Raw genomic sequence first — 8,500 nt, forward strand, 5'->3', positions numbered from 1 at the left:
ACACCCTTAGCAGCTTCCCATCAGCAAGCCCTGTTCAGAGACCATAGAAGCACAATAGTGGGAGGTACTCACTATTAGAGTGGGAGGATCCAGCTATTTTAGTTCCATGTGGACTACAAGGTCTCTTCTTCAAAAGTCCAGTATGAACCTCTTTGCCATGTCAAGGGCTCTTGACAAACAGGAATTTTCAACACTAAGACAGACTTATTGATACCAGCTAAGCCACTGACTACTCCTGACCACAGCCAGTCAGAGCTTATCAGTAATGCAAACATTACATCTAGTCAAGTGCTACGCTACACATAAAATGGAACGCCTTGCTTTCTTCCTCTACCCTTGTCATCACAGAGTTTGGAAACATTTCCTTGAAGCAATACCATTTTTCAGCAGACACTGTCTACAAGACACACTTGATTTCTATCATATTTCTTAAAATTAGCACATTATGTTTGATAGTAGGTTGCTATTTGTTCTTCTATGAGCTTATTATATTGCTTATTGTGGTTTTAAGTAGAATAAGTACAGAGCAGCAGAACATCCAGAAACTTCTAAGCTGGATAATGGATGTTTTCAAACTTCATCATTAAACATCTCCAAAATCCACAATGTCTGGCCATGAATTTAAGTACAGATGTCCTTGCCATGTGAAAACATATTTTAACACTCCTACATTTTGAACTTTTCCTCTGAATTTAAGTTTTACAAACTGGAATTCAAAAAAGAGACAACTATAAGGAGTAGTTGGAAAAGAATGGGGGGAAAGCTTTGTTACATGTCTAGTTCTTAAGTTTAATACTTGCCTAAATACCTACAGCAACTTAATTCTACACTAGTTCATTCTAACAAAAAATTCTTCTTTCTTCTCTTTGTTGTTTATTACACTGTTTTGCAATTGGAGCACACACTGCAAAACAGAGGTATTAAAATGGAGCTTCTTTGTGAGAAAATTTTAGAAGTATTTCAGGTAGCTCTACAAACTATTTCCAGTAGTTTAGTTTACACAGACTTTCCTTGTTGGGATTGGCTCCTACAAACATCAACAGAATAAAATCAACCAACATCAAAATACAAAGCTTAAGTGGGAAAGAACACCTGCCAGCCTTTAGATAATGCTGAAATATATAGGATCATTACAGTGAAGAAATACAGATAGAAGGGGAAAAACACACAAAAAGAACAGATAAGAAGAATGTTGACTGGTGAAGGCAAGGACCTAGGAAAGCAAACATTGCAGTAGCACAGGCAGTAGATGCATTGAAGGCCCAGGTCAGAGAACTGCTATCTAAAAAAAGCCAATTATACTGGATGCCCATGCAGAAACAACCAGCCAACCAAAAAATCCCTGAATATCACAGGAGCCTATCTGTCTGCCTGAGAAAAAAAGAGAAAGAAGTTTATCCACCTGGGACTCACAAAGGATTCAAAGAAAAAAATTTCAATATTTTCGTGCAAGAAATTAAACTATTACACCATCCCCTTTAGTACATGATCAGGTTACTGACATTTTATTACAAAACAGAACTCTGAAGTTGTCGGCTTTTGTTCACGATTCTCTGTAAGAAAGAAAGAATCTTACTTCCCTAAAATACCCTGAAGATTTATGGAAGTTACTAGAACCTTACAATGCATAATTAAGCTTCTGCCTAAACCTCATCACAAACACAGGAATCCATACAGAATCTGTACATGGCTGAAAGCCATGTACCTGCAAGGAACTCTTCACAGGTGCATCTATATATTGCAACAGATTCTCTTCAACTGCCAGCTTTGTATGGGTACAACCACATGTTCAAACAGAACAGCTTGCAGGATGAGCGATTAACAATGTGAAGCTAACATCTAAACATAGCATAATATAACTGGAACTAGGCAATTGAATAGATCTGCTCAGCCTTTATAATCTTTCATTGCAAGACTGGCAGAAAAGATAAAACTGAAGTTTTGACTGATTCTGCCATGACCTATTAAAACAACTTTAAAAAAAATGTTAAATATTGCACCTTACAATTTACAGGGCAGTCCATATTCTTGTGCTTGTTAATTTGAAATTGTAATATAAAGCTAGAGTATATGTATTTTTACAGTTACTAATAAGAGGCTTTTTTTAATAACGAAGTGGTGACCTCAAAACACAAAAATTAGCTCAGTTGTATCTTCAATCTTCCGATCAGTCATATGAACACTTAATATACAAGCATCTTTCCCAAAACACAACTATATGTATTAAATTGTAACATAATATGAAGGTAACCATCACTGATAAGCATCTGACTGTCCCTGCGGCTGACTTTACACAGTTTCTTCAGCTAAATGGGCACCCAAGACTGTTCTATTCTGTACGGACACACAGTTGGAATTACTTTCCTAGTAGTCAATATTGGACTTCTTTACAGTTCAACCGGTAAGGCAACTAACAAAAAGTTAATGTATAGTTTGCAGGACAAGCATTATTTAGAAAACGATAGATACCTTTCTACTTTTTCCCCAAGATGGGTGGTTGCTCTTTCTTAAACATGCAACCAGACATCATGTTAATATTTTTCTCATATACTGTTTCTAGGTACTCGCACTGAGAGACTTAAAAGTACTATCCGATATTAATAAAGTTCCTGTTTCTCCAGTGCAACTCTGACACAGGTACATTTGGATCTTAGCAGGCCTGCAGAATCACAGAAGGAATTCAACAATTTGATTTCCATATCTGTTATATTTATTGACAACTTACTTTGTAGCATGCTGCAAAACTATTATTGATTGCTTAAAACAGTTACTGTCTCATTTAAGAGTTAGCATACAGTCTTTACCTCAAAATCTTAATACAGTTCTACACATGTATCAGATTACAAAGCTGAGGAAAGCTGCCTGCTGGTAAACTGTGGTGTGGCAGTCTTCAAACCCTAATAAAGTTATCAGTACAGAAACTCTGGCTGTCAAATTTGAGAAACTAGAAATCTCTGCTCTACATTTCTTGCCACTCAGTATCTTCAGTAAGCACTCAAACATACAGCTTTAATTTTAATGCAGAATTGTTTATTTCAGTCCTTTAAGTCTCAAAAATTCTGTTGAAGAAATCTGTGGGCAGATAATACAGTGAAGGTGCTTTAGTTATGCCTAACACACTGTTCATAAAAACACATACAAATCATAACACCAGTCACAGAAATTGACTGCTGCTTTCTTCAAAAGTGCAGAGCAAGATAAAAACTGCAGTTAACTGTCAAGGATGTTGGTAAACCCAGACTACCTGCTCACAACGTGTGTGATTCTAGTTGAAAGTTTCTACTATGAAGTATATATTCCATTAAAAACTTCACTTTCTATTGCTTTACTCTCAGTTGTAAAGTCTGGGAATTACCTTTGGAAAGCATCTTTAAAAAGCATGGCTAAAAGATAAGTAGAGCAGCTAGGTAGTAAACTGGTCCAAAGATACTACCTTAGGTATATTATGTGTGGTTTGAGTGAGAAATTTTCCAAATGCTGCAAGTAAGTCCCATATATAGGTCATTAATTATTTTGTAGGTATATTTAATTGTTGCAAATAGTATTTACAATTATGTATGAAAGTACAGAAAGCAATGTACTACATAGAAGCTTCATTATTAATCTTGTAGAGAAGATCCAACTATTTCAGGTGGCTCTCCACAATCATTCTTTCAGAGACCATGGATTTAAACCCAGGTGTTCTCTGTGTTTTGGAAGTAAATTAATAACTATTATCTACAAACGGTGCATTTATATGGGGCAAGTAAAACTGTATCTTGAAATGATGCAAAGATGAACCACTGTCCAGTCATTTATAGTAGAATAGTCATCCTCAGGTATAGATCCTTAAAAGATATTTAGGTGGAGAATCCCCATGGAAGTTAGAAAGAACTACCCATCAAAATACAAGGGAAAAACTAAACTCTTGAGACAACAGGTCTTCAGTGAAATTATTTTAATAGTATTACTGGAGCTTGCCAATCTATAATTTTAGTACTAGTATATGCATCTATAATACTAGAACATACCATCAAGCCCATGATTTTCAAGGATTGCCATCACACAAAAATTTACTCTTATAAATTCACAGTCTTTAGACTTCAGCTGTCAAAAGTGTGGTCACAACAAATATCCTGTGGGCACATACAACCATGAGAAACAGAACAGGGGAAGGGAGATTGAGATCTATTGTGAAAGAGAAACATACAGCAGAGATTTACGTTTCAGGCAATTAATAATATGATTATTTCAAAATTCCAGACACACATTTCATACACACAACACTTGTGAAAAGTTGACTTTACAGAGAAAAGGGAAGATGACCAATGAAATGACACTAGCACCAATTAATTCAATTACCTTAGAAACAACACATGAAAAAGGAAAATGTAATATCTAACATATGTAAGTTCAATATATGTCAGAAGAGAAAACCAAACCAGGTACATACTATGTCTTTTCCTGCATTTTGACTGATTGCATTGAAGGGAATATTGCAGAACTACACCTTTTGCAAGATAAATAAAAGGAAAAGACCCCTTTCTTTCTGAGGAAGACATACCTCTTTTCACTCCTCCCCACACAACATTATTTAATGTCCATTCATTTTCCATTCTTCCCAAGAAGTTAATCCTCTGACACCCTGAAGTACGTAGATAAATTCCAGTTTCAGTTGTAGAAAAGCATTTAAGCTCAGTAATTAGAAACTAATCTCCCCTATGCAAATGGTGCATGGTCTATCAAGAACTTGACCACCTCTACCCCTTACACACACACGAAGCTCTCTAAAGAGATTCATTCTAGACAAGTGGATTAACTAGACATCTACATGAACACCCCAAAACCGCATAATTTTTGTTTTGTCATATGAAGGACCCGCAAATACAGTTATGAATACTGTAATCTGCAATTAAAATACCAAGACATAACAATGCCACACAAAAATAATCAGTGCAAACTGTCATGTTATTTTTTAATTTTAGAAAGCATACTCTTAAGCAGAGGGTAATTACTTTTGCTACATATCATACAGAAATTTTAGCACCTCACAGTAAGGTTTTACGTGCACAAATAAGGTATCATTAGATCTTAGACTGGACCAAATTTCTAACTGTCTACCACACCACCCAATTTCATGCCATGCAAGTAAAAACAAAGCCAACTTACTGTGAGGGGGCATTTTAAGTTCAGTAGCTGTATTAAATACAATAGCAACAAGTGTTCCAAGTTTCTAGCAGACAACAGGAGTAGAAGCAACCTTTGGTTTATTTTTATAGCCAAAATTAAAAAAACTCCATCTGATCTCTTTGGTTCCATGCAGGTTAACTACTGAGCCACCCCCACCTGAAATGCATATTACAAACAAGTCTTTCTGCTTGTATTCTACTCTCTTACTAAACACAGCATAAACAAATGTTCATAGTTGATAACTCTCCATTATGATCTTCTCCCCATTCCTTAAGCCATTGCCGACATTTTCCTTAACTTTTTATTCTACAAATGAAACTCTTACATTCCTATTTTCCCTGGTGTTGTCCTACTAAAAACTAAAATTACAATCTATGATTACAGTACAAAGATAGAGCAGAAAGGCTATTCAACATCATTATTCAGAATTATTTAATTGCTGGATTCACATTCTTTCCTGAATCCAAATCTATCCTAATTGCATGATTAGAGGTATTAAGGAAAGGGCATGCAGACTTTCCACCGAACAGCTAACAGCAGCGTGAGACAGAACAGACACTGCAGGTCACTGGTTTATTTTGAGATACCAATTCCTATTTTACTGTATCTAAGCAGTTATTCCACTGAATCAGGATATAAAGGAAAATTATCAAGAAAACACAGCTACTCTGAAAAGGAACTTATCTGGAATAAAAGACAGTGGGATATTATAGACGGAACACTAGAACTGAAAGAATTAAGTGTAGTTTGCAGAGCAGCAAGTGCAAAGAGCAGCCCGCTCAGCTCAAATTAAGTTTGAGCCTAATACACTGGAGAAACTGTTCAGAAACAGTTCATCTGTACGAAACATGACCCCTGTAAAGCTGCCAAAATCAGTGAGAGCATGCAAGTGCTAATCACGCAAGCTAAAATGGCTCAAGCTGCTCTGACTTACATGCACGCTTAAACACAGGCAGCTGCATATCCTAAATTAAGAGTTCACAAAAAGAATGCAGCTGTTTTCTATACCTGCGCTTCTATATGCTATCAGTACATCTCCTCACCATCCACAAGCAGGTACACACACCCCCCCCACTCCTGTACCTGGAAATCTGAATACAGCTGACCTGCAAAACTCCTTCCATACCTCACTCCCTCAAGAAGGACTTTGGGGATGCAGTGTGAGCATTTTAAAACAGAAAGAATTCAGTATCAATTCACTAGTGTGTTAAAAACTATACTGTATAAAGACACCACCTGGTCATACTCATCGAGGGAAGTTACTGGTGACTAGAACAAAAAACGTAAGAAAGAAAGAAAGGGTGTCTAACACAGCACAGAATAACACTGCACAGTCTAACACTCTCCAGAGTCATCAGTACCTAAACGCAGCTTGGCTTTTTGATTTAGGGAAAAAAAAAAGCAAGCATTTGGAGGTTGTCTTAAGATATTTTATTAAAATAAATAGCTATTACCTTAAACATATATTTTTATACAAGTTCTAAACAAAAATCACACCTTAAGACTGCAGGGTGGGAAAAGGTATAGGACAACAGAGTATTTCTTGCTTTAACAAGTACCACACTACCATATCTGGAATGCTAGTTATTTTACTAACTAGAATTATTTACCAAACAACACCTCTTTAATGATCTATGGAAGTGTTTTCCCTATCATGACATCCACGCCCCACAGAAAGGTAGAGTTCACAGAAAATATTGTTTTCTAAAAGCAAAAAGCACGTTTCTTTCAAAATAAAGGAGCAGCAGAATCAGAACAAAAGATGTCCACGGGAAATATTATCCACAAAGTTGTCTGCTAATCCCAATCAAACAGAAATGAAGGGACAAAAACCCGACCATGTACCAGTTTCCTTTTCCTGACGCCCTGACAACATTCCCTCGCTCAATTGGTCGTGTGCCCTTTTCAAGCCGTGAGGAATGGCATTCCTCCTTCACTTCGCACCGGGGCGAACCGTATGCGTCGAAGGGGCAAGCCCGGAGCAAAGAGGACGGAGGCAGCGGGGGAATAATCGTTACTTAACGCGGTAAAGGGAAACCCGCTACCCGCAGCCGCACAACCCACCACTTGCATTCCACGTCCGAGATCACCCGGAGGACACGGGTGGCCGGTACACGGCTCCCTCCGGGAGCGATGGCTGTCTTGTGACGGCGAGGGCTAACGCTACCGCCGAGCCAGCGCGCACGAACCGGGGCGCTCCCCCCGCCGCATTGCCCTGCTTTCTTCCACACGCAAAACCGTCGCTACGCAAAAACAGCACCCGCGAACACCCAGTCCGGTGAGGTACCGATAAAAATTAAAACAATAATAGTTTAAAAAAAAAAAGAGGGGGGCAGCCCGAGGAAGATAAGCGGCGGCGCGCAGCAGCCGGCGCCGGACCCGCGCGAGAGGCGCATCCCGCGGGAGCCCACCTCACGGCTCCGCGCCGCCCCCCGCAACACGCCGGCCGCCCACACCGGCGACGACCGCGGCGCTGAGGGGGATGAAGAGGAGCAGGGACGCCTTGCTCTCCACGCCGGGCACCGGGCGCCTGTCAGCGGGGACACGCCCGGTCGCCGGTACCGTGCTGAGGCGGCGGGAGGTGGCGGAGGCAGCCCTCCCCCCCCCGCCGCGGGTGGGCGCCGGGCGCCGTTGGCCTGGGGTGAACCGTCGCCACTCCCCATGAGGGGGTGTCGTTCCTCCCACTCACCCCTCCTTCTACCCGTCTCCTCCCGGCGCCGGGCAGTACCTCATATCTGCGTGGGTCGGGGGACCCTACTCACACCCATGGCGACGGCGGGGGGGATGGAGGAGCCGAAGCAGCGGCGCCCGCCACCGCCTCCGCCAGACGCACCATCCCCTCCCGCTGCCTCCTCAGCCACCCTCTGGCGGGCGGCGAGGGGGCGGAGCCCTGGCTCGCGCAACCCCTCACAGCCGCCGTACTGACGCGCGGCCACGGCTTCCCTCGCGCCCCGCCAGTCCAGCGCGACGGGCAGGCGAACACCGCCAATCAGAGGCCGGGAGGGAGGCGGGGACCCGGCCTCCTCCGGCCAATCAAAGCTCTGCCAAGGGGGTCAGCGCGGAGGGAGCGGAGCCGGTGGGGCGGGGGGAGGGGGTGCGGCCGGGCTGGCCTCCTCACCTCTGCGGGGTGGGGGGCGGCCAGCCCGCCCCTTTATTTTATGTAAGTGTAGCTCAAGCCGATGTTTCTTCCGCCCCCCACCCCACTACCGGCCGTGTCCTGGCCCCGCTCCCGGGTAGTTACACTGGGCGACCGCCGCGCCCCACAGCCTGCTGGGCCGCGTAGTCTCGCGCGCCGCCGGTTGTGGGAGGGAAGGCGGGGGTGGTGGTCGCC

The 8,500-nt window shown here is 42.0% G+C and overlaps 1 protein-coding gene across 7 annotated transcripts in view; it reads right to left on the reverse strand.

Annotated features, from left to right (window-relative positions):
- Positions 1–8,347, reverse strand: part of ITSN1 (intersectin 1) — a 147,325-nt gene extending 138,978 nt beyond the window's left edge. For 3 of the 7 annotated variants that reach the window (XM_075100813.1, XM_075100785.1, XM_075100840.1), the window contains exon 1: positions 7,898–8,135. The gene's annotated coding sequence lies outside the window, so the exon portion shown is untranslated. Of the gene's footprint in view, positions 1–7,858; positions 8,136–8,287 lie in introns of those variants that run through there. The other 4 variants (XM_075100803.1, XM_075100794.1, XM_075100830.1 and 1 more) reach the window with 4 other exon arrangements.
- Between the last annotated feature and the right edge of the window lie 153 nt (positions 8,348–8,500).

Source organism: Phalacrocorax aristotelis, chromosome 1 (assembly GCF_949628215.1).
Source record: "Phalacrocorax aristotelis chromosome 1, bGulAri2.1, whole genome shotgun sequence".
Taxonomy (NCBI): Eukaryota; Metazoa; Chordata; class Aves; order Suliformes; family Phalacrocoracidae; genus Phalacrocorax; species Phalacrocorax aristotelis.